Source organism: Oryx dammah, unplaced genomic scaffold (assembly GCF_014754425.2).
Source record: "Oryx dammah isolate SB20612 unplaced genomic scaffold, SCBI_Odam_1.1 HiC_scaffold_27, whole genome shotgun sequence".
NCBI lineage: Eukaryota > Metazoa > Chordata > Mammalia > Artiodactyla > Bovidae > Oryx > Oryx dammah.
Window position 1 is genome coordinate 10,276 of NW_024070211.1, and position 25,192 is coordinate 35,467.

General features: G+C 48.3%; 1 long non-coding RNA gene across 1 annotated transcript; it reads right to left on the reverse strand.

Annotated features, from left to right (window-relative positions):
* Positions 1-904: 904 nt before the first annotated feature.
* LOC120854752 lies at positions 905-19,816 on the reverse strand. The gene is made up of 4 exons (XR_005719053.1): positions 19,728-19,816; positions 17,852-17,938; positions 17,195-17,320; positions 905-3,400 (listed from the first exon to the last, which is right to left on the reverse strand). It is a non-coding gene; the product is annotated as an uncharacterized LOC120854752 (long non-coding RNA).
* Positions 19,817-25,192: the final 5,376 nt, after the last annotated feature.

Here is a 25,192-nt window from a genome sequence, read left to right on the forward strand (position 1 = left end):
CACCGCCTTCCCTCCCCGACCCTCGTCCCTCGAGGGTGTCTGAACCCTGACAGTCACCCCCACCCTGTCCCCTCAGGGAAGCGCACTAGACACTTGGCACCCGGCTGGAGGCTGGGCACATGGCGGTGTCTGCCCACAGCCTCCAAAACGCCAGTGCCAGCAGGGGAGCCAGCACTCAGCATGAACCTCGTGGTTGGTGCAGACAGCACAGGCGCAGGGGGCTGCCCCTAGTGGGAGGGAGGCTTTAGAGCAGGAAAGGGAGCTGCCCGCCAGCTGCGTGAGCTTCCTGGGGCGGAGACAAATGACCACACGCAGATGCTCGGAGCAACAGAAGCCTGCCGCTGCTCAGGCCTGGAGACCAGACGTCTGAGGTCAGGGTGTCCCAGCACAGCGCTCCCTCCAGAGGCTCCCCTAGGCTCCTTCCTGCCTCTTCCAGTGTTTTGGGGTCCAGGCGTCCCCGGAGCCCACAGTGTTTCAATGTGTTCAAAGTGGTTTGTGAAGTTTTATGCTGGAGATTTCTCGCTGGACGATGCTCCACGTTCGGGTAGACCTGTTTAAGTTGACCGTGATCAAACAGAGACATTAACAGATCAACATTATACCACGGGCGACAGATGGCATACTCGAAATATCCAACTCAAGTGCTGAAAATCGTCGCGTTAACTTGGTTATCACTTTGATGTTTGGGCCTGCAACCCTCCACCCTCAGGCCTCAGATTCCAGAGTGTACCTTTCACAGGAGAGATTGATCTCCTGATTCCAAGGAGACAGACGGGAGATGGAACCCTTAACCTCAGCCCTGAATTATGCCCTTTAACATGCTGCTGGGGACGGGAGGAGGACTGGCCCATCTCCAGGACCTGCAGTGGTCTGTTTTCCCTTTACACTCTCACTGGCTTCGCCTGTTTACTAGGATGCGGGTCGGAGTGGTTCTTTGTGTGCTCACAATTTTCTCCCTTCAAAAGCCACATGGAGCCTTCAGAGAAACTGAATTTCAGAAGATATAGCTGATCAGAAATCCAATGTTCATTATTCAGAATTGTTTACATTTTTCCTAGAGCAAATAGTTACTAGAACCACAAAGTAAATAATAAAAGTTAATATCTCGAGAATATAACATTTACCATGGACTCACCTGGGCTTCAGAGAAGGCAATGGCACCCCACTCCAGTCCTCTTGCCTGGAAAATCCCATGGCCGGAGGAGCCTGGTGGACTGCAGTCCATGGGGTCGCTAAGAATCAGACATGACTGAGCGACTTCACTTTCATTTTTCACTTTCATGCACTGGAGAAGGAAATGGCAACCCACTCCAGTGTTCTTGCCTGGAGAATCCCAGGGGCAGAGGAGCCTAGTGGGCTGCCGTCTATGGGGTCGCAAGAGCCGGACACGACTGAAGCGACTTAGCAGCAGCAGCAGCAGCAGCAGCAGCACCTGGGCTTTATGTATTTACACACCAAGGTGAGCGTCCGGACTGCCCCTCAGTGTGGGCAGAAAAATCTTCCACTGAGCTCCCCAGGTTGCATGAGAAATAGGAGCATTTTCTCTGCATTTATCACGCACTGGGCTGGGTATTAGGAATTCACAGATGTTGTGACTTTTAATGCTCTGCCTTACGTGTGTTACCGAACCAGGTTTGTGTTTCCCGTACTGCGTGTGTGCTCTGGCTCATTCAACCCTTTGTGATCCCATGGACTGTAGTCCGACAGGCTACTCTGTCAGTGGGGTTTCCCAGGCAAGAATACTGGAGTGGGTTGCCATTTCCTTCTCCAGGGGATCTTGCCAACCCAGGGAAGAGGAGTTAGGACGTGTCTTGTGGATCAAGGGTAAGGGGTGTCTCTCCTGGCCCAGTTCAGTCGCTCAGTCGTGGCCGACTCTTTGCAACCCCATGGACTGCAGCACACCAGGCCTCCCTGTCCATCACCAACTCCAGAGCTTGCTCAAACTCATGGCCATAGAGTTGGCGATGCCATCCAACCATCTCATCCTCTGTCATCCCCTTCTCCTGCTGCCTTCAATCTTTCCCAGCATCAGGGTCTTTTCCAATGAGTCAGTTCTTCGCATCAGGTGGCCAAAGTATTTCACTCTAATTGACAATCCACATATAGGATTTTCCCTGAGGCTCTGCTTGTCCATGGAACCAGAGTTGAGCATGAAGAACTGCTGCCACCTTGTGGCTATATCCAGTAGAACAACTTTAAAACCAGTTCTCAAGGAGTCTTACTATTCAAAAGGCCTGTGGTGGTTTAGCAGCTCAGTCGTGTCCAGCTCTTTGTGACCCCATGGACTGTAGCCCACCAGGCTCTTCTGTCCATGGGGCTTTCCAGGCAAGAACACTGGAGTGGGTTGCCATTTCCTTCTCCAAGGTAACTTCCCAACCCGGAGATCGAAGCCGGATCTCCCTCATAGCAGGCAGATTCTTTACCAACTAAGCCACCAGGGAAGCCTAGTTTTATTCAAAAGGCCTGAGAGGCTGTAAATGACACTCGCCCTGCAAGTAACGTCCCTAGGAAAATCATCAGAAAAAGAACTCAAAGCAGGGCCCGATTTCAAGAGGCACATCCTACTCACACTGTTCAAAGTCCAAGAGCATGTGGAAACACACTCCAAGTGGAAGTGAAAGGGACTCGCTCAGTCGTGGCCGACTCTTCGAGACCCCATGGACTGCAGCCTACCAGGCTCCTCCGCCCATGGGATTTTCCAGGCAAGAGTACTGGAGTGACAACCTCCTAAAACAAGGCCAATCACACCCACCACGGTGAATCAGCTTATACTGCTCAGAAACACCGGGATCAAAAAGATCGACTGAAACTAAGTCCCACAGAGGGCTTAGAGAAAAGAAATCATTCTTTCCTCCTTGTTGGCATGCAAATATGTACAGGAAATACGCAAAGCAGCATAGGGATTTCTTTTAGGAAAAAAAAAAAACTAATATATTGACCTTATTTTTCTAACCCAAGTTATTAGAACTATGACCTAGCTTTTTAAATGTACTAATCAAGTACTTAGATACGCAAAGCTCATAGAGACAGACAGTCCATAGTTTTGACATTTACTCAGAAGAAAATAACATATAAATTTTGGCGATACCACCTCACAGCTGTCAGAATGGCCATCATCGAAAAGTCTACAAATAAACGCTGGCGTAGTTGTGGAGAATAAGGAACCATGTGTAACTGATCAGTGACAAGGCACTTACTGACATGAGTGTTTTCGTGGCAGGTATGAGCACGTGGTGAGCAGCGCTACGTAACTCTTAGTGTTGGCACAATGGCTGTTTTTTCATGTCTTTTTCATATAGTCCTTCTGAGACTGTTCCATCACACACCATCACAAGGTATTACTCTAGTTTCCTATACTATCCAGGGGCTTCCCTCACAGCTCAGCCGGTAAAGAGTCTGCCTGCAATGCAGGAGACCTGGGTTTGATTCCTGGGTCAGGAAGATTCCCTGGAGAAGGAAATAGCAACCCACTTCAGTATCCTTGCCTGGAGAATCCCATGAAATGAGGGGCCTGGCGGGCTACAGTCCATGGGGGCACAAGAGTCGGACACAACTTAGCGGTCCTGGTGGCTGCTTTCGTGCGTAGTAGTATGCATCTGCTAAGAACCCCAAACTCCAAATTAATCCCTACCTTTTCCTTTCGGTAACCATACATTTGTTTCCTGTTTTTGTGAGTCTACCTCTGCTTCATAACTAAGCTCACTAGTATCATGGTTTTCACATTCATGCCACGTATAGCTGATGCCATCGGACACGTGTCGCTCTCTGACTTCACTTAGCATGACAGTCTCTAGGTCCCTCTCCATGTGGCTCTAAAAGGCATTACTTCCTCCTACTCTACAGCTCAGTGATAGTCCACTGTGTGTATGTGGCTGTCTGTGCATGGAAACACATAAACAGACTATTTATCTGAAACGTGCAAGAATCTGCTTGCAATGCTGGAGACCTGGGTTAAATTCCTGGGTCGGAAAGATCCCTGGAGAAGAAAACGGCAACCCACTCCAGTATTCCTGCCTGGAGAATCCCATGGACAGAGGAGCCTGGCAGGCTACAGTCCATAGGGTCGCAAGAGTGGGACATGACTTAGCACTCTCTTTCTTTCCCGAGGGTTTGATTAAACAGACCACTTATCTGGAATGGGCATGTGTACCTATAAACATCATCACTCTCTGTCCTGTGACCACTCAACCAATAACATACAACGGTCCATGATGTCAGTATACAATGTTCAGTGTCAGCCAAAAGTTGCTTGACTGTGTCAAGGACGCTGACATCCATAGTTCGGTTCGGTTCAGTCACTCAGTGGTGCCCGACTCTTTGCGACCCCATGGACTGGACTGCAGCACGCCCGGCCTCCGTGTCCATCACCAACTCCTGGAGCTCACTCAAACTCATGTCCATTGCATCGCTGATGCCACCAAACCGTGTCATTCTGTCCTCCCCTTCCCTTCCCACCTTCAACCTTTCCCAGCATCAGGGTCTTTTCAAAAGTATCCATAGCTGACTCCCAAAACTCCCCAAAATTAAAAAATAGCAAATGCAGAAACCACTTACGTGTGAGCATGGTGGGTTAGGCCTAAGCTCATCGTGATGTCTTATTTATGGGGGAAAGTAGATGATTTTACATGAGATGGCCCTGAAGTAAGGACCAGATATCACATACAGTTCATTTATAGAAATCCACATGGAGCATGGGCCAGAAATTAAGAGGCATATTTTGGGGCACATGGATGTAGACTTTTCACATCTTCATAATTAAGCTCTGATTATCAACAATGATAAGCATGTTGACCACAGATGATCTAACTTAATATGTTACATGTGATAAATACACATGGCTCTCTTAGGGCATTAATGACTTCAACGACCCTGTAAAAGCGAAAACCAACTGGAATCTCAAGTGGATTGGATGGTTTAATGTCTTCTGTAATATCAACTGGCTGATATCCATACTTATACACATCAGATAATTCATGATTTTACATAACATGCAATGAATATTTAAATTAAAATTACCATGGTTTATTAAAATACTATAATAAACCACAGTACTGTACTTATATATAGAGAAGGGATATAATTCTTACTGTTTGCTTTTATGGCATCAGTTTTGAATGCTTGTGTGCCACTTAATGACAGTTTTTATGTCCTGTAAGCCAATTTTTTGGGAAATAGTTTAAGCTGAATTTCAACTTCCTGTGCTGATGGGAGAGCTAGAGCACCTTCCTTGAGTCTTAAGGGATGTATTATTCTCCATTTCTGACAAAGACTCTTACACTTCAGCAGGTTACTTTTAATAATGCTTATTAGTGCTATAACAACAAAATTTACCAAAAAAATCTAGAACAGAAGCTAGTTCTCCAATGATAATATATCAGTGATCAATGGAATCTCTTCCAATTCATGTGTTTTAATGGGTCCACTGCTGCTGCTGCTAAGTCGCTTCAGTCGTGTCCGACTCTGTGTGACCCCATAGACGGCAGCCCACCAGGCTCCCCCATCCCTGGGATTCTCCAGGCAAGAACACTGGCGTGGGTTGCCATTTCCTTGTCCAATGCATAAAAGTGAAAAGTGAAAGTGAAGTCGCTCAGTCGTGTCCAACTCGTAGTGACCCCGTGGCCACAGCCCACCAGGCTCCTCTGCCCATGGGATTTTCCAGGCAAGAGCACTGGAGTGGGGTGCCATTGCCTTCTCCCTACTGGGAATCAAAAAAACATGAGCTGAGGGGCATCAATGTTGCACTTTATTGTTCTGATATACAGACTACTGGGATGACTGCCAAATGACATTTGGGAGCATTAGGGATAATACACCCACTTAGTGTGAACAGACCACAGAACAGCATATGCAAACTATGAGCATGTTTCAGTTTGAAGTGAAGGTGGAGGGTTGAAGGAGTTAGCGTATGATTTGCTGGGTTCCCTAGAGGGTCAGATGAGAATACTATTAGAATTCTTAAGACTATTAATAAGAACAAAGCAACCAAGGGATCCTCAACTTTGTAGTTTGGATGAAATGAGATTTTGCTAGAACTGGATGCGATTCCTGTTGGATTACTAGACTCTGTTTCATGAAAGATTAGTAAGCTACTGCTCAAACTGCAATTTAAAAAAAAAAAAAAATGGGAGGATAAAATGGAAGGCAAAGAGTCAAATGAGGACCAGAATCCTCCTCTGATTCTTTTGAATAATTTAGTGCCAATGGGAGGAATGGCTAAACTAAAGCCTGAAAAACCCTGTTTCTCCTCAAAAGGACATTTAGACTCATTGCAATAGGTAACATATAAATGCTATGGCTATTAAAGAAACAGTAAGCTGATTCTAATGTTCATAATTCTAATACAGTGTAAAATTCACATGGCAGGCTTCTTGCTACATGAATAAAAGAAAGAAAGAACATGGAACCTCCATTTCCATGTAAGTAACAAATAATCTATAGACTGTTTACATATTGGTACATATGCCTTGTACTTCATGTACAACGTATTGCTAGAAATAAATCTGTTGTGATTTTATTTGCAAAAGTAAACAAATACAAAGCAATCAATGGGAATTTCATTATGATATTTGATGGGGACGGCAGATCAATAAGTGCACTGTTAACAATTATGATTAACATCTTGAATTTCCAAATGTTCATCATTAGTTCTTACAGTCAAAATACAATGATTTTTCCTTTCATTGCCATGTTTCAATTCCAAGTAAGAATATTGATGACATTCATTGTATTGTTAGTTTTATGAGGTCTTTTCCAAAATCTTCATAAATTTGTAGTAGGTTTGGATTTATTAACATGGTAGAACTGTTTGTGTTATCCTAATGAATTTTGATGAGTCATCTGGGGGATTAATTTTTTTTAGTATATAGGGTAACTGTTAGTAGCTTTGGGTAATGCAACAGCTACGGCAGGATGCTGACGTTTGAGTTAAAAATTGTCTTGGGTATATTCCCTTTCTGTAATGATGGAAATACAGATTAAAGTCACAAAGCAATGTCTGTTCACATTCACTAAACAATTAGAATCAAGATCAAATGTTAGCAGCAATGCAGAAAACCGGAAGCCACACACTTTGCTTGTGGGCACGGAAACCAGCAGGCTAGATGTGCGATGGTTCAGCATTTCCTCAGAAAGATGGAAATGGACTTACTGTGTATTTCACCAACTCTACTCTTGGATATCCATGTCAATAACTGAAAACAGCTGTTCAAACAACAACTGGTACACAACTATTCCTAGCAACATTATTCACAACAGCCCAAAGGTAGACGAAAGGTTGTTGCTGAGTTATGAATGACGCCAGGATTCTCGGCCTCCAGAGAGGAATTCAATCCTGGGCCAGTGACAAGGCTTGCTCGCTCAGAGCTTCTGTGTAATATAGCTTTGAAAGTGAAGTTGCTCAGTCGTGTCCAACTCTTCGAAACCCCATGGACTGCAGCCTACCAGGCTCCTCTGCCCATGGGGTTTTCCAGGCAAGAGTACTGGAGTGGGTTGCCATTGCCTTTTATTAAAGTACAAAAGAAATAGAGAAAGCCTCTGACACAGACATCAGAAAGGGGCAGAAAGAGTGCCCCCTTGCTAGTCTTTAGCCAGGTGATACGTAGCTACTAGCAGGCTACTGATTAGAGAAAGGAAATGTCTCAAAACTCAGAGACTGGCACCAGGCCCCTCACCCACCACATGCACTGAGCTAACACTGGCACCAGGTGAGTCATCCCGGGCCATAAACGATCAACATGAATATTGAAGAAAGACAGGTTTCCAAGCAAAAACAGTCTCGTTAACATAGCTTGAGAGGGCACGTGCAAGAGTAAAACACACTGGCTTGTCAAGTCACTTCTGAGTCTTAGGTGGAACTGACTTGAAGACAGAGCCTAGGGTAAATACATAGTTCATTAACATAGCTTAGAAAAACATTTCCGTAAGAAAAATGCATTGGTTGGCTCAAGGTTTGAGGAAAGTTCAGGTGTCATCATGGCAACACAGATTTTAAAACAAACCTCTTTTTAAATTTGTATTTTACATTTATATTTAAAGTCACTCAGTCGTGTCCGATTCTTTGTGACCCCATGGACTGTATGGTCCATGGAATTCTCCAGGCCAGAGTACTGGAGTGGGTAGCCTTTCCCTTCTCCAGAGGATCTTCCCAACCCAGGGATCGAACCGGGCTCTCCCGCCTTGCAGGGGATTCTTCACCAGCTGAGCCCCCAGGGAAGCCCGAAACCTGACACTTGCAGTTTGCCTCCTCCTGCCGCTTAAGAGAGAAAAAGTGTCTGACGCGTGCAGCCTGTTTCCTCCGTTTGGAGACCCCTGGCCTTCCTGCCGGTTACCCTCTCGTTCCCCACTTTTCTTTTAGGAGGATTATGTCGCCTAAGCAAAGGGCATCATCTCTAAATTGGTGAGGCAACATTTTCTGCTAACCCTCGTATTCAAGGTCTCTGGTCCAGGGGCCCTAGTAGTAGTTGGAGGGGTAGCTGAAGGAAGCTGCCACGTGGCAGGAGTCTGAGCGACCACTTGTAACTTAAAAGCTTTCATGCACCTGGAAACGAATCCAGCTACATAGTTACAGACGCAGGGAGCAGAGAGCAAGGACAAAACAATCAGCAACGGCAAGAGTCGCAGTACGGCCACAGTCAAGGCACAAAGTGTTACACCAGTCCGCTTTACAACTGCGAGACGTCATCAGATGAAGAAGAGGCATCGCATAGGATTGTCGTCGCCAAAGGGATTCGCAGACTTGGAGAAAGTCTTTTCCTTGAAGTGGAGATGTCCACCACTGATGAAAAGGAGAGTGCTCCGCAGACCCAGCAGTTAGACGACTGTGGAATGCAGCGTAGGAGGGAGCCCGGGACCGGAAGGCATTGTCTTAAGGATCAAACGGCCGACTAAGGACTTCTGGAGTCAGCAGAAGTAGATTATCAGGCCCATCTGAAAAGTACAAAGTCCCAGCATAGAAAGGAAAGACAAAAAATGACGTCACTTAGTTCTGGCCAGGGTGCTACCTCTTTCCTCGAGTGTGATGTACCCATGAATCAATTCCTGGCACCCTGACAGCTGTGGGAGAAGAAAGAATAATCTGGTAAGGGCCTTCCCAGAGGGGCTCGAGGGATGTGCCCCCAGATCCCAATGTTTTTATGAGGACCTCGATTCCTGGCTCAAATAGAGGCTTGCTTGACTCAGAGGTTAGGTCAGAAGTCACCTCTCAGAGTTCCTTTAATGCCTGTTGAAAAGCTGAGAGCTGAGTTACATAATTAGTTAATTCCAATGCTTCAGGGTCTATAACAACATCTGTGCATAAGAAAGGCCTTCCATAAATACAAAGGGGGACAGTCCCTCCTTTGGGGGGCAGTTCAAGCCCTCATTAAGGCTAAGGGTAGAACTTTAAGCCAATTGGTCCTGAGTCTCTTGAGTTGATTTGCACAGAGGTCTCTTAATAATGTCATTACCTTTTTAAACCTTTCCTGAGGATTGGGGCCTCCAGGAACAGGGTAAGTGATATTCTATTCCTAGAGCTTTTGACAATCCCTGAGTTACAGTAGCTTTAAAGGTAGAGCCATCGTCACTCTGAAGACTCTGTGGCAGCCCAAACCTAGGAATAATTTCAAGGATTAAAATTCTTATAACCTCCTTAGCCCAGTCACTATGACAGAGAAAAGCTTCAATCCATCCAGTAAAAGTATCCACCCAAACTTGGAAGCAAGAATATCCATTTGCTTTTGGCATATGAGTAAAATCAATTTTCCAGGGTATTTTCCACTTCATTGTAACCCAGATTTTGCTAGTTTTCCAGTCTTTGGGTAATTTTTCTAACAAACCTCACATCTTTTGATAATGCTCTTTAAAGTTTTCATTATAGTTTTACCTTCAAACAAACGAGAAGCCATCTGGTAAGTGCTTTCAACACCTAAATGAAAACTCTGGTGTAAACCCTTAAGAATTTTCCACTGAGCACTTTCAGGAATTATTAATCGTCCATCCTCGGACTATAACCATCCTTTATCAGTAATCTTGGCTCCTCTTTTCTCATATCTAATTCTTCCTCAGTATATTGTGGTTTCTCCTGTTCCACAGGACCTGTCCAGATCAAAGGCGTCTACAGTGAAGGGGTGCCGCTTTTCTGGCTCGACAGTCAGCCAGCTGATTACCTTCAGCTACTTTACTCCCATCCCTGCTGTGCCCTTTGCAATGCATAACAGCTACTTCTTTAGGATAATATATAGCAGTTATAAGTCTCTCAATCTCTCTGAAATACTTAATAGGTTCTCCTGTTGCCGTTTTAAATCGTCTTTCTTTCCATATTGCACCATGAGCATGTAAGTCAAACAAGCGTACTTAGAATCTGTGTAGATATTTACTTGGTGCTCTCTGCTTGACTCTAGAGCTCGGGTCACAGCCACAAGCTCTGCTAACTGAGCACTCGTTCGCTGGGGGAGGGATTTTGCTTCTAAAACCTGTTTATAGCTGTCACCATGGCATAACCTGCTTCCCGTCCCAAACCAAAGAACTGCCATCTGTAAATATTTTCATGTCAGGATTGTCTAATGGGGTCTTCCCGAGCTGCATAGTTTAAAGTTAGAAATTGGGATTGTCCCCAGTAGTGATCAGGTGTCTCATTTTCCTTCTCAGGAAGGAAGGTGGCAGGATTTAAGTTCCCACAAACTTTAAGCTTAGCTATTGATCCTTCTAACAACAGTGACTGATATTTAAGAAGCCAACTGTCTGTCACCCAAATATTAACTTCAGAGTTTAAGATTCTACTCCTGTAGGCTGCTGGTGAGGTCCTCAGGGTTGTGTCAAAACTCCCAAGGCCCTACCTTTTCTTTCAGCGTCAAACAAATTAAAGTCTGACCCTGTAGGCAAGCTCAAGCAGGAGCTTGCAGGAGAGCAGTCTGAAGAGCCTTAAAGCCTTGTATCTGGAGACCACGCCAGTCTGCCGGCTTGGGCTGCTGGATTTCAGGTCTAAGTTCCTATAAAAGCCAGGCAAGCCCCCCCCAGGGTCCAAATGCAGCAGCAGCCGCGATTCCCAGAGAGCCTCTCGGCTGCCGTGAAGCCACGGGGAGGCTGAGTCAGCACAGGCTCAGCTCCAGAAAGCGGGCTGAGAAATGTGCGGCTCGGCTAGGGGTTTCAGACAATAGAGGCCAAGGATGAGGCCCCACGGGGTGTGAAGGCACCACAGCCTCATTTACTCCTGGTGAATACTGAGCTGGTCTCCACTTAGCATCCGACTTCTTCAGGCCCGAAATAGGAGTGATGCACGGGCTGGTGCAGGGAATGAATGGCCCTGCTCCTTTAGATTCTCGACGGTGGGCTTAACCCTTCCTTAACCTCAGGTTTCAGTGGATGCTGCTTTTGATGTGGAAATAAGTGCAGGTCTTTGAGCTTAACAACTACAGGAATAGCATTTTGTGCTCGACCCACAGATTTTCCATCAGCCCACATTCTAGGATTTACATTTTGTTCAATTAATGGAAGAGAAAGGGAGGGCACCATATTCATGAAAACAGAGGCATGGACCTTGCTCAGTATATCCCTCCCCAAAAGGGGTGACGGAGACTCTGGCACGATCAGAAACTCGTGTGAAAATAGCACAGAGTCCCAGTTGCAGCTTAGAGGACGACCGAAATAATGACGTTTGGCTCGTCCTGATACTCCCACTGTAGAAGCGGATTGGGAAGAAAGTGGGCCGGGGCTTCAGTGAGCACAGAGTAAGTTGGCCCAGTGTGCGAAAGGAAATCGATGGATTTGCCCCCAGAGTTGTTAATACCCGGGGTTCCTCAGATGTAATTAGAATGGGAGCTTGTGTGGGGACCCCCGGGCACCTTCAGTCCTGGTTTTCTTGAAACCTAGGTCCCTGAAACCTATGCCTCTGGGGGCAGGCTTTACTCTAGTGAGGTCCCGTGCAGACCAGACATGGAGCCAGGGGTGGTTAGACACCTGAGGACAATCCCACTTGAGGTGCCCCTCCTTTCCACAGTAATAGCAAGCCCATCCCTTTTCACCTGGGTCCCTCCGGAAATTTTTCTCAGGCTGTTTAAGAACGGTTCTGACAGACATAACAAGGGCTTCCACCTGTTTCCTTATCTTTCTCCGCCTTTCTTTCTTTCCTCATATTCCCTGCTGTAATTGACTGTTCGAGCCAGAGGCAACAGATTATCTGAAGACTGCTTTGGTCCATACGCCTGTTTTAATAGCTCATGGCGGATATCTGGAGCCAACTGAGTGAGAAATCTATCTTTTAATCTATCTATCTATCACTCTCCCCTCTTCACTTTCAGGATCAATCCTAGTGAATCTGCGATGGGCTTCCCTCAGTCTATCTAGGAATTTACCAGGAGCTTCCTTCTCCTCTTCTGTGTTTGCCAATTTGGCAGAGGTTAAAGTCTTAGCATGCACTTGCCTGAGTCCTTCAAGAGCACATCTGACAAAATGACTCTGATCCCATCTTCTTTTAGCCATGTTGTAGTCCCAGTCTGGTTCTGTAGTTGGGACTGCCTGATTCCCAGTGGGGAGAGCGGCTATTACCAAGCCGTTCATCTCCAAAGCAAGAGCTTTCCCCAAAACTTGAGTTTTTGAGTGGGGAGACAGCGTTTGTCACAGGATATACATCAGTTCAGTTCAGTCGCTCAGTCGTGTCCAACTCTTTGTGACCCCATGGACCACAGCATGTCAGGCCTCCCTGTCCATCACCAACTCCCGGGGTTTACTAAAACTCATGTCCATTGAATCAGTGATGCCATCCAACCATCTCATCTTCTGTCGTCCCCTTCTCCTCCCACCTTCAATCTTTCCCAGCATCAGGTGGCCAAAGTTTTGGAGTTTCAGCTTCGACATCAGTCCTTCCAATGAATATTTCTGACTCATCTCCTTTAGGATGGACTGGTTTGATCTCCTTGCAGTCCAGGGGACTCTCAAGAGTCTTCTCAAATACCACAGTTCAAAAGCATCAATTCTTCGGTGCTCAGCTTTCTTCACAGTCCAACTCTCACATCCATACATGACTACTGGAAAAACTATAGCCTTGACTAGACAGACCTTTGTTGGCAAAGTAATATCTCTGCTTTTTAATATGCTGTCTAGGTTGGTCATAACTTTTCTCCCAAAGAATAAGTGTCTTTTTAATTCCATGGCTGCAGTCACCATCTGCAGTGATTTTGGAGCCCCCAAAAATAAAGTCTGACACTGTTTCCACTGTTTCCCCATCTATTTTCCATGAAGTGATGGGACCGGATGCCATGATCTTTGTTTTCTGAACGTTGAGCTTTAAGCCAACTTTTTCACGCTCCACTTTCACTTTCATCAAAAGGCTTTTTAGGATATTCTTTTGTATCTACTCAATATTTAACAAGACAGCTTACAAAATTAACCAATGTTATTTCTGACTTTAAGCCATGATTTGAAGCATTAACTTGGGCAGCTGACTGAGTTACATTCAACCAGGAAAGTCCCTGACAGGGGCCCACCCAGCCCTGAGACTACAGAGGTGAGCCTCAGCCAGGCTCCTGAGCTGGAGACAACTTCCCGCTGGGCCCTGGAGCCTTCCACTCAGGACAGGAAAGGCACTGCCTAGATGAATCGGGTCAGTAGAGGAAATGGGGTGGGTGGAGTAGGGGGAACAGGTTCTACTGCCAGACCTTTTAAGACCAGAAGCTGAGTACATTTCTGCTGTGACAACGAACCCACCAGGGCTGCTTTCAGCAGACTCCCAGCAGGAACTGCCACCTCTGAGCCTCTGCATGCTGCTCTTCAGACTCAAGTGAGCAACTCTCAACTCTAACCCTGCCCTCCGCTTCCTTCCTTTGAAGCTCAAGGCGGATCTCTCCTAACAAGCCGGTGTGAACATAACAGCCCACGCCCGGGCTTTCTGTAGCATCTGTGACTGTATCATTGAGGTCAACCATAGGCGCCCTCAGACTGTTAAGCTACTGATACCCACGAGGACCTCCAAGAGTGCCAGACACCTGGAGCAAATGCTAAAATCACTCGCTGCAAAAATGCCTACTCTTGAGACTTCCATTATTTCAATCATTTAAAAATGCAGCTGGCGAAAGTAAATTGCGGTAAATTAAGGTCTCTAGGACGACATGCTCTGTGCACTAAACGTGCTTGGAGGTTTTCATTTCCTGAGGTTGGGGTCCCTTCCTCTGGTGGTGTCCGTTACCCTGCCACACACCAAGTCTGAGAACCTCTGCCACCCGTGTGGCACTGTCCTCGAGGGAATTCCAGGACGGTACAGAGTGGGACACCTGCCTCTTTTTTGTGGCAAACTGTTCCAACTGAAGCTCTGCCCACAGAGGCTGCCCTTTCGGCATTCTAGACCGAAGGCTCAGTTTCTGTGCAACAAAATCAAGCCGAGTGACACTTTTTAAAATGTCCCCCCTATACACACAAACAGACACACACGTGTACAGAAGGGCGCAGACACAAGGACACACAGACACCTTTAACAGTCATCTGGGAGAGGAACCGGGTCAGACCTGAGAGGGCCACTCACTTTCCTACCATAAGCATTCTTCTTCCTCAACTCTGCATGCTTGCTCTCTTGACCCTCATAGGCTGTTGTTAGATCATCCTCTCCTAACTAACACACGGTAAGATGAGATACCAACTGTGGACTCAAAGACTAGATAAAGTATTTTACACACACTACCTCATTAATAATTCCACCCAACAAAGCTAGCGTGAGGTCATCATTATTCCCACTATACACCAGAGGAAACGGAGGCTTAGAGAGGTCAAGTACTTTGTCCAAAGGCACACAGCTAGTAAGTACAAGGACCAAGGATGTTCGGCTCAAGTATCTTTGACTTAGAAGTTCATGCTTCTAACCAGCATCCTGTACCCCAGATTCTCTGCTGGTTTTTGTTGTCTAGTCGCTCCGGTGAGTCCCACTCTTTGCGACCCCATGGACTATAGGCCACCAAGCTCCTCTGTCCTTGGGATTCTCCAGGCAAGAATACTGGAGTGGCTTACCATTTCCTTCTCCAGAGGATCTTGCTGATCCAGGGATTGATCCCACTTCTGCATTGGCAGGTGGATTCTTTACCACTGAGCCATCTGGGAAGCCCTCAGAGGTTTCTCAGTTGAGGGCAATTCTGCCCCGGGAGACACACGGCCTCCTCTGGAGACGTTTCCGTTTGTCACAGCTGGAGGTAGACGGGGGCTGCTGGCACCTGCAGGCAGAGGCCCAGAGTACTGCTCAGCACCCCGAAGTGCACAAGACGGCCCCACGACAAAGACTCACCGAGCCCCAAACAGCACCATGTCAGAGCTGAGAAACTGCTCTACTGGAAAAGGACAGAAAGACAGAGAAACAGTCTCTGACCTAAACTCTCATAGTTGAGGTCACAGTTCACCACGTCTGCGTGCCATATTACACACAGATGCCAACGAAACCATCGCGTGTCCTCCCTTCATCAACAGCACGCCAAGCCCTCACCAGGCTGGAGGCCTCTCTAACCCCACTGGCTGAGCATCCATCCATTCCACAGTGTTCATTGAGCACCAGCTCCGTGCCAGGAAATGATCCACACAGTGGGAATACCTGGGGAGACAGTCCCTGTGCCTGCACGTGAGCTGCTCGTGGCCTCACAAGCAGATAGGCGAGGAAACCCGTAACATCACAGGGGGTAAGAATGTACTGCTAGGTTGTAGAAAGATGCTAGGAAGTCACAGAGGAGTGTTAAGCACCGAGCCCGTATCTCCGTACCAACCGAGAGAACAAGTCCACCATAGTAATGCAAAGGCAGGAAGGGAGTTTTATTTCTAGCGCGCTAGGGCCCAAGTCTCATCCCACACAGTGGAATCCGACAAGAGCCCCGAACAAAGGAGTATGGCTGCTTATATAGAGGCAGTTCTTTGTCTCAATTACAGGGGTAGCTGGCGTTACATGATTGGCCAGGCGGAATGAGCACATATCCTGTCTCTTTTGGTTGGTGTGTATGGGGAGTTTTCGTAATTTGGTCAAGGGATGCTCTGTTAGGAAGACATGACTTAGGTCCTGTGCCGAATATACCTTGCTGAGCCTGTCATGGCCGGAGTTTGACCCCTAACAAGGAGGAGTTCAAAATCAGCTGAGGAGCGGGTGGGAAGGGTGGCTAGGACTGGGAGAAAGTTTCCCAGAAGCATTTGAGCTTGAAGGAGTTAACCAGGCAGAGGGAATCCTTTCCTTCCCAAAGGACCCCTCACCAGCCCTTTCAGAGGACAGCCTCTGAGAATCCGGACAGACCACTTTAATCAGAAAGCTTGGTGGGACTCCTGAGAAACACAGGGAGCGTGCAGAGCAGTCCCTGATCCTCTGAGTCCAACCTGGACAAGCTGCCTCAATGGACAGACCACAGCCTGGCCTCCCCTGAGGTTTGGGCCTTCTGTGACTGCAGTCTGAAGCAGTCTCTCTGGCTTCGAACCATCCTGCACGGTGCAGCAGCACACCGACATGCTCACAGCGGGCCCTGTGAGCTGCATGCTTGACTCCCCGTCATACTCAAAGCCATTCTCTGGAGTCAACACTGTTGCCGCTGTTTCACAGATGAGGAAACTGAGGAGTAACAAGGGAGAGACTGGCCCTCGGACAGAGAGCCTCTAACCAGGGAAGCAGAGACACACACCCGACCCCAGAGCCTCGCGGCCCGATCTGCGGGGGCCTCACGCACTCCGAAGCACGTGGTGTGCGGTGGCTCTTCACCAGCTCACAGAGCCCTGCAACATCGGGCATCCTCCTGTGAACCACACGCTTCTGGACAGGCCTCCGGCGTTTCCCGCTGCACTGTGAGTGCACACGTGCTCAGCCGTGTCCGACTCTTTGTGGCCCCATGCCTGTAATCTGCCAGGCCCCTCTGCCCACGGGATCTCCCAGGCGAGGTGCGGGAGCGGGCTGCCGTTCCCTCCTGCACGTCACCCCTGCGTCTCCCGCGTTGGCAGCTGGATTCTTTACCACTGAGCCGCCTGGGAAGCCCATGCCATGGTTTCCATGTGGCTAAGGGCTCCTTGACCCCAGGACCCAGCTCCCTGACCTCCACAGCCTGAGCCCCAGTGCAGTGTCTGACACGCCAGGCACAGAAAGCACTGTGTGAGCAAGCCTGGGTTTGCTGGGCCAAGCGACACAAACAACCCAAAGCCAGAGGGGCCGGCCTTCGGGGCCCAGAGGCCCGGGACACACCCCACCCTGTGTCACCAGTGACTGGACTTCCCTCAGGCCGACCATCAGAGTCAGCAACCCAGTCGCGCTGGGGACAGAACAGGTTCTCTCAGCCAGCTTTCCCTCCAGCATTGGAACAGTCGTGATTCCTCCTTTGGTTGTACACCAGAGGCGGAGTTTGGGGACACACTATCCAAAATATGTGTCTTTACCCATGAGAACCTTAAAAGGAAAGGGTATGTGCTCCCTACTCTTTCTCTCTCTGCCATACGGAATGCATGCGCAATGGCAGGAGCTGGAGCAGCCTGCTCAGTCCATGAGCAAGGAGAGCTACATGATCAATGGAACCTTGCTTCTGGATGACTTCACAGAACAGAGGGAGCTGCCCTGACCAGTTCTGGACTGCCTACTTCCAGACTGTTAACGGAAAGGAATAAATTTCTGTTTCCTTTCAGTCACTGTATTTTGGAGCATTATAGATTGTACTTAATGAAAACAAGGTGTGACCACTGCCGAGGGATTAACCTAGCAAGATCTTTGTCAGCAAAAGGACAACATCAACATTCTCCTAAGCAAACTACCTAGCATTTTGTCATTACTGAACACTTTTAAAGAAAAAGTTGTCTTGAAAAGGTGAGTTGAATCATGGTGAACCTAGAGAAGAAGGACAAACAAACTGACCTCCTGGTTTGTTTCATCTTTGAGTCTTAACAGACATACCTCAGATTTCCAAGAAGCCCAGGCTACTCTGTTCCGACAGCTTGTCCAGGGAAACTCCAGCTTGGCTCTCCTCCTCCAGTTTATTACCTGAATCAAAGACCAAGTGGAAAATCTGATGAGAACCTGTAGGATTCTAAGAGCTGCTCCGTGTCCCCCGAACACAGGCAAATGCAGAGCACTGAGCGCAGAGCCTGGCACCACAAAGTCAGTGCTCAAAAAGCGCAACACCAGATTGTGGCTGGGCTGCTGCACACCAGACCCTGTGCTGGGCAGCTGGGACACAAAGATGGATACACCCAGTCCCACTCCCCACGCTCAGGAAAGCCTGCTGACCAACGACAGCACAAGGCTGATAAGCAAAAGCAACGAGGCTGTGCCCAAGTAGTCTTCCAGCACTAGCATCCTCTGGGATGTCCCAGACCCCGAGCTTCTCGCTCCAGGCCCTCACCCAGGTGACACATCCCTTCCCACAACTGTAGAGACCTTTGATGGATGCTAGATCACCATGGGACAGCTCCATCTGAAAGTTTTACAGGCATTTACTACAGACATGTTCAAAACAAAATGTATCTTTCCTCCTTAAACGACCTCCCATCCTGTTCCCTATCCCACTGAGCAGCATCCCATCCACCAGTCAAAAACTCGGAGCCAAGCCTGACCTCTCCCCCAGCCTCTACATCCCCATCTAAGTCATCACCAGCTTTAGTCATCTCTCCCCACCTTCTGCCTCTAACCCAACTCAAGGCCATAGGCATCTCTTACCCCCACAGTTCTGACGGCCTCTTAAGGGCCATTCCCTTTAATCTAGTCTTCACTAGAGTGACCTTTGTAATCCACAAATCTCATTCTTACACGTGTAGTCATTAACCCCAAACTGCAAGTCCACAGCTAGGTTTGAAAGCCTCTGTAGGGGAGATTGCAGTACAGAATCTGTGGTCGGGGATCTAAGGACACCTCATGCCCCATGCCTGCTTCCCCTCCCCAAAACAAGGCCCCTGAGGACCAGACCACAGACTAGCCTCTTTCAGCTCTGTCCCCAGGCAGCTTTCTCACACATTCCATTTTCAACTGAGAACACTCTTCCCCTTTTCTGCCCGCACTCCCCAAGCATCCTTCAGTTCTGTTTCCTGGGGAACAGAAGCCTTCCTGGATTCTCCTAAACTGAGTGAGGCGCCTCTACTCGGTGTTTCCAGAGCAAGAGCTTCTCTGCTTTTCTTCCATCATATCAGAACTGCCTACATTTCTGGATGTCTCCCACGGGAGGTTCTGAGCTCTGGGTGATGATGGTGAAAGAAAAATAACAGCAACAAGCGCACACAGCATTTACTTTGTGCCGGCAAGCCTTCTCAGCACTTTACACCTGTTATCTCACTTAACCTTTATGATCGTTTTAGGAGGCAGATTTCATTCTCAACTCTCTTTAAGGATGAGGACACTGAGGCAGGAGGCGAGGGACCAACGTGCCCAAGAACACAGTCGGCAAGCACCAAGACAGGATCCAAACCCGGCTGCTTGGCTCCGCAGCGAACACTCTGTAACGGCGACGCCGGCCTGGGTCACTCTCTCCACCCTCCGAAGCCACGGGGAGCTGAGGCACCGCAGGCGGAGCGAGCGAGAGAATGAAGCGATCCCACAGGCGCAGCGTCGGTCTCCACCACGACCAGCTCCTCCGAGCCCTCGCAGGCCTGTGTCCGCGGCCCCGCTCGGCGGGCAGCGCCCCGCACCCGCGTGTTGTGCGGGGACCGCTCAGTCCGGGGTCCGGTCCAGTCCACTGCCCTCCCCTCCCACACACAACCGTCCCCGGCGGCCACCGCGCCGCATCCTCTGCCGCCTCCGCCCGACTCCTGGGACGCCGCCGGCCCCAGTGCTTGCTCACCCTCACCCGCCGTGTCCCGGACCCCACCGCAGCAGAGGGCGTCCCGGCCGCCAGGAGGCGGGACGGCACTTCAGGGCAAACAGAGGGCGCCGCCATGTTTGAGTCGGGCGGAATGAACCGCGCTGGCTTCCCGGCGCAACTTCGGGCGCATGCGCAGCGCCCGCCCTTGGAGTAGCTCGCGGACACGCGCATGCGCCTAGTAATCCAGTTCAGTTCAGTTCAGTTCAGTCGCTCAGTCGTGTCCGATTCTTTGTGACCCTATGAACTGCAGCACGCCAGGCGTCCCTATTCATCACCAACCGCTGGAGTCTATCCAAACACATGTCCATCGAGTCGGTGATGCCATCCAACCATCTCATCCTCTGTCGTCCCCTTCTCCTGCCCTCAATCTTTCCCAGCATCAGGGTCTTCTCAGATGAGTCAGCTCTTCACATCAGGTGGCCAAAGTATTGGAGTTTCAGCTTCAACATCAGTCCCTCCAATGAACACCCAGGTCTGATCTCCTTTAGGATGGACTGGTTGGATCTCCTCGCAGTCCAAGGGACTCTCAAAAGTCTTCTGCAAACCCACAGTTCAAAAGCATCAATTCTTCCACTTGGAATTGTTCTCGTTGTAACCCTTCCTTGGGTTAGGAAGGGTTCAACCGTTCCTTGAAACGTCTACGCTTCAAACATAAAAGTAACAGCTTTTACGTGTTCAGAGCTTCCTGTGTGCCAGGCACTGTGTCAACCGCTTTACGTGCATTATCTCGTCCTCACCATCATACGATATTTTTCTTCCACTTTGAAGAAGGGAAAACGGAGTTTCAGGGAGGAATTGCCCGTTGTCACTCATCTTACAAGTGGTGAAGCAGAGATGTGAACCTAGTGGCTTCAAAACTGTAGAACCACAGTTACGTTTTTCTATCTCCTGAGCTAAACATTGCCCCTTTACCTGTTTAGGGGATATCCAGGGTTAGCCTGTGTGTCAGTGAGGGTGCCTGAAAATAAAAGCTTGCAGACTTCACCAGCGCCTCCGCGGTGTCTTTCCAGCTTTTCAGCACCACCAGGCCATTGCCTTTTCTACTTCCTAACAGTTCCTAATAGTTCTCCTTTCTTCATTTTTGACCCTATTTATTTTCATGATCCATAGCTTTAACAACACCCTTGCAAAAACTCTGATCTCCTTTGTTCTCTTGTCTTTTTGTCACGTGGATTTTGTAAGAATTTCAACCCTGGATCAATCCAACTGCTCCTTTTTCCCTTTGCCGACACCTAAAGAGCCAAGCACAGCTGGAGAAAGTACCCCGTGGGGGAGACTGTTCTCTACAAACTCATGACTGCCAGCCTTCAGAGGGACTTCAACAAATGTCAGTCTGGCCAGTTCACTGCTCCTCTCTTCACAATAGCTAGAGAAACTAAAACACTCAGCAACAGTTGATGTCACCCTTTCTTTTACAGGAAAATAATAATACCAAATCTGATAGGAAACCTCTTGTCTTCCCAATACTAAACATGTAAGTTTCTAATTCTGAGTCTATCTGTGTTGGATGTAGTCAATTGAGACTTGCCATTCATTCCTTTCAGAATCTAAAAAGTTAAACTTTTTATTTCCCAGACTCAGTAGCAGTTGGAATCCCAGGTACAGGTAGGTTCTGCCAGTAGCTAAGATTTGGAAGCCATTGGCCTGCTGAGGTTAGCCGATTTTTGCTGGCAAGAAAGGTCATGCAAATGCGGGCTGCTGCAGCGGGCAGTGCATTGTAGCCTGTCTGCAGCTTCCTGAGTGTTTCGAAGCATCTGTGAGATGGGGGCCGCCTAACTCAGCGTTCTGGTGGCTGGAAACCAGCGTCTGGTCCCAAATCTAGACCCACGGACACTCGCCGTGGTGATGTTTGCTTTTTCAAGTCTTGCCGGGGTCCAGCCCCGGTGGATCCAGGGAATTCGAAGGTGGGGACGGAGTCGGCGTCTTTGGAAAAATACATATTTAATTACAGATATAGAGAGAGATTAGAAACGGATAGTGTAGTAGGAGAATTAGTGGAGAAAAGAGGCTGAATTTCAGCCAGAGAAACGGGAGCAAGAAAGAAGCAACATGGTGGAATCAGTCTTTCCGGAAACTGATCCGATTTCTTTATTTTGGGGTTTGCTTATATACCTTTTGTTACACATAGGGATGAATACAGAGTCACGCGGGGGTCTTAGGGATATTACATCATCTTCTGGCCATGAGTGAGACCTGCTGACATTCTATGATCCTTTCTTTCTGATAACCAAAAACCTTATTTCCTCCAAGGGTGTTTTTTCTTAAACCAGGCACCACCCTCCAGATAGAGTTGCATTCCTATAGGGTGAGGGTGTAGTGAGTTACAATCAAGAAAGGAATTTATTTAACCCAAGGTTAACAGGATTAATCTTAAAGGTTAATACTTATTTCTCCTATATGTTAGTTATATTCATTATAAGGGCAGGGAATATGGAGATTTAGCAGCAAACATCAGCCCAACAAATGAAAATCCTTTTACCAATGTTCCCCTTAAGATCTCTCTAGTCTTAAGATAGTGATAAAGTTACATTTTTACATAACAAAGACACAGTGATTTATAACAAAGCACAGTGATCTATTACAAAAGAGAAAATCCATTAACTCAAAAAGTCTAGTATTGCTAACATCAAAAACTACTATATTTCCTTTTCTATATTCCAAATACATTGATTAATATATTCCCAGGTGCCTAAGGATATGGAGGCCTGGCGGCAATCATTGACTAAATGAGAAGGAAAAGCCCTATGCTAATTAAGACTCTCAAAATACTCCAAAACTCTCGTGCTGTTTATGGTTGAGAGGTAGTAAACAATCATGTGGCAGGAGTATGGATCATCCTGTCACACAAGCTAGTCTGTCAGCAGAGAGGTTTGACCTGAGACATCCTTGTCCCACCCAGGGGAGGGAATTAGCAGCAATTATTGACACAACAAATGAAAACCCCTTCACCAATATAATTCCTAACCAACCCACTATACTAATAATTTCCAACTCCCCAAAAGAATTTGCCTTTAGTAAGTCTAAAACATCTCGTGCCTCTCAGATTTGGAGGCTGTAAACAATCACATGTGGCCGGATGAACCTATACAGGCGGGCTAGATAGCCTTCAGAGGAGTCCGTAAGCCGAAACACTCTTGTCACGCCCAGGAATGTTTATTGCCTTGGAGCTGCACGTTTACTCCTTCTCCGAGAGAAACGGTTATGGGGGAGAGTCCCCCGTAAAGTCAGAGGTGTAGGCGAGAGCATAAAACAGACTCTGGTTTTGGGGTAGACGCTCGGGAACAGGGGGTTTCCTGAGGCTTGATCACGCCTTTGCGTATGCCAAGCCTCCTTCCTCATGACCTTTGCCATGGGCAGAGTTCCTCATGCTGGCCCCCAACAAAGTCTTAGAAATCACGTTTCTTTTTTAATGTTTACTTGTATGCATTTATTTGGCTGTGCTGGATCTCATGGCTGCTGGGCTTTCTGTCGTGGCAAGCAGGGGCTACTCTGCTGTGGCGCTCGAGCTTCTCACTGAGGCGGCTGCTCTGGTTGCGCGCCCAGGCTCCCGGGCTCGCGGGCTGCTGTAGTGCGTCTTCCAGGCTCTACAGCACAGGCTTGACAGCCATGACGCACGGGCTTAGTTACCCTGAGGCATGGACATCACGCTTATCTTTACCTTTTACCCCATGACAACAAAAAAGTACCCAGTTACAGAAATTAATCAAAGGTCTAAAAGATGATGCAATTGAGAAGATGAAAATGAATAAACAAATAGTTGTTTTTTTTAATCAATCTAAACCCCAGAGGGAATAGAATAAAACGACTTACCTTTCCCCAAAGGTGCTCCAAGTAGGGTGGAGGGCTCAGCCCCAGAGTCTGCTCAGTTGACGCTGGGAGCCCTAAAAGGAAACTCAGGTATTAAAACTAATTCTGGCAGAAAATGATCTGGAAGCCCCCACCAACTTGACCAAGGAGCTACACTCGGGGCCCACACGGAACGTCAAGTTTGAAGTTGCTCTGTATTCCAAAGGACTCCAAGGTAAAAGGAAGAAAAGAAAATTAAGGTCAAGTTTGTGGGAGGGAGGGGGAATTTACACTTAAAAAAGGACACCGGAAGACTCACTGCGTCCTAGACAAACCTCGGATGCTCGGCAGACGCCACCTCCTAAGTCCCCATGTGGTGCGACCGCGGATCAGAAAGAGGCAGAGCTCAGGCAGGGAGGGGGCCAGCGGGTGCAGGGGCTTCCTGGGGTGAGACTGTGCCACAGTCTGCTGGGTGCCCGTGGACCATGCACTTGAAGCAGGTGGACCGTCTCATAGTCGAGGACACCCACCGGAGAGGCATCCAAAGGAAAGACACCTCCTACATGTCCAGGGAGTGTCAGGTGAAGCCAGATTTCCTGCACTACTGCTGACAGTCCCCTCAGGGGAGGGAGGTGTACACCTTCACAAGCCGGGCCACATCAGATAGCTGTTCCTTGGCCATACTTGCCATGGTGGGCCCAAGACAGGATCCTCTCCACCCTCAACCCAACTCCTGCTTGTGGATAGAAAACCAAAATTAAACCCTCTAAGGCTTCCCTGGTGGCTCAGACGGTAAAGAATCTGCCTGCAGTGCAGGAGACCTGGGTTTGATCCCTGGATCAGGAAGATCCCCTAGAGGAGGGCTTGGGAACTCACTCCAGTATTCTTGCCTGGAGAATCCCACGGACACAGGTGCCTGGTGGGCTATAGTCCAACAAACTGCTTGAATCCTAAAAGGACTATAGGCCTGAACTCACTGAGGGCTCAGGGACCCCAGAGCCCCCGGCCCCAGCCCGGAGGAGGACTGGCAGAACCCGTAGGCATCCCAGGGCTGTCCATCGGTCCCACCAGAGAGTCAGCCTCAACGCCCAGCTCTGCCCTACAACGGGCGTTTTCTCTCCCCTGAAAATCGGAACATTTACTGAATGTTGTTTCATCCTTGGATTACATATCACTCTATTTTCCTAGGTTTGCATTGCAAGTTACAAAAAAAACACCACTTCTGCAAAAGCAGGTATTCATGCTACAGACTTGGGTTTTTAACTCTCACCTGCTGTATCCTGAGTACATGGACAAAACTGGGAGCTCACTGTCCCACTACTGACCACCAACCTGCCCACATCAGCAGGCCTTCCAGCCTGCGTTCCCTTAGTGCACAGAGACCCTGCCTTCCTCCAGCCCCACCACCTCCTGCTTTACTGGCCAAGGGCTGACTTGGGGGAGCCAACACAGTGCCAACCACAGCCATGTCTTGCCCCTTGGAACCCGCATCTAGAAGGCAGAAATCCTACCCAAGTGAAGCCAGTAAACCAAGAAGGGTGCCTCCCAGAGTCTCATGAAGGGCACCAACAGGGGAGCCTAAGGGGGTGACTTCCCAACCATGGGCACAACCGTGCCCTGGACTGAATGCTCCCGGGGAGACAGTGGGCACGCCGAGT